Source organism: Brassica oleracea, chromosome C1 (assembly GCF_000695525.1).
Source record: "Brassica oleracea var. oleracea cultivar TO1000 chromosome C1, BOL, whole genome shotgun sequence".
Taxonomy (NCBI): domain Eukaryota; kingdom Viridiplantae; phylum Streptophyta; class Magnoliopsida; order Brassicales; family Brassicaceae; genus Brassica; species Brassica oleracea.
In genome coordinates this window covers 21,790,471-21,792,274 of record NC_027748.1, presented here as the reverse complement: position 1 = coordinate 21,792,274, position 1,804 = coordinate 21,790,471, and positions in this window count along the sequence as shown.

Here is a 1,804-nt window from a genome sequence, read left to right as displayed (position 1 = left end):
AAAAAAATGTTAAACATATAATACTTTATAATATACACCCGCGCGGGTCCACAATCTAGTTTTTAAGTAAAACTTAAAACCAACCTTTTTTTTGTCTTTACTATTTATCAATGAATTTTCCACACTATCCCTATGTTTTTGAATTATTTACATAATTACTATTATTATTTAAATTTTTATTAGTTTCGAAATTAATAAAAAATCAAATACACCCTAACCATTTCTTCTTATTTACAATAATGCCATCAACATCAATTTTCCAACAATCATGAACCACCATTTTTGAGCTCTTAAAGCTCTAAAATTCAATTTTCAACCAATATTTTTCTCATTCTAAACCAACAAATCTTCATTTTCTCTCATTTCCTCTACATTTTCATCTAAAAAATTCTCATAACTTTCATTTTCATAATTACAAACTTCATATTTTCGAGTATCTTCATTAATGAATCGTCAAAGGTGCTTCTTTTTGCTCATATTTGGTGTTTGGACAGCTGAAAATGTTGGAAACGAGCTTTACACCTGAAAAGGTAACTATTTACATGATTTTCGTCAATTTTCAGATCTGTGTTGCGATATTATACTGCTTTATATGTCTACGCCTCTGTGTAGACGTACGATGCAGTCTACTTGTCAACGCACAAGTCAGTTTTGTAATTAACCAAATGTTTTTTTTGTAACGCAGACTTTCCCAGCAGTCTTCGTCTTTACCTTTAACAACAAAAACAAAACTTTTGGTAGATTTGCCAAAACGTCTACGCAAAGGAGGTTAGTTTTGCATTTGATTGAATTTTTTACTTTTCAAAGTAGACTTCATCAGATGTCTACAAAATGTAGACTGTCCGAGAAGTCTACAAAAATTCAGTTTTGCATTTGACCGAAACTTTGATTTCGTTGAATAGGTTCGTTTTGTGTTTGACTAAAAAGTTTAAAAAGTAATAATTTTTTTTTTTAAATTGTAGACTTCATATGCAGTCTTCTTATCTTAGAAAAAAAAATGCAGATTGCGTGTAAGGTCTACTTTTTTATTTTGGTCAAATGCAAAACTAACCCGTCAGATTTGAAAGATACTTCACGCGAAGTCTACACACTTGTAGACATTCATTTCAATCTACTTGTTAAAAGCCAAACATGGTCAATTGCAAAACTAACCCCTTTCAAAAAAAATTCAAACATGTAGACTGCATATGAAGTCTACTTCATAAAGTCAAATCCTGGATGAATTCTGGTCAATAGCAAAAACTAATCTTTTTAAAGTGTAGACTGAAATGGAAGTCTACTTGTATAAAATCACAACTTTTTTCAAATGTAAAAAGCAACCCGTAAAATTTGCAATTGTAAAAACCAACCTAAAGAGTAAACCTACTTGACAGTCTACAGTAGTAAACTGAAAAGAACGTCTACATCTTTGTAGACTGAATATTAAGTCTACATAGAAAAATGACAGAACTTAGGTTCACCTCCTAGGGTGAACCTTTAAATTAACCCCACCCTAGGGGGTGAACCTTTAAATTAACTCCACCCTTTATGACCAATCAAAGTGACACATAGATTATTAATTAAAAAATATTAAATTCAATAAAAAATAGCTACAAAAAATAAAAACGTTAATTTTAACGACGCTAACGCTTCCAGCTAAATCTTAAACCCTAAATCTTAAATTCTAAACCTTATACCCTAAATTCTAAACCCAAATCCAAACCCCCAAACCCAAACCCTATAACCTAAACCCTAATCCTAGACCCTAAACCCAAATTATATACCCTGAACCCAAAAACTAGACTATAAATCTAAACTCTATACC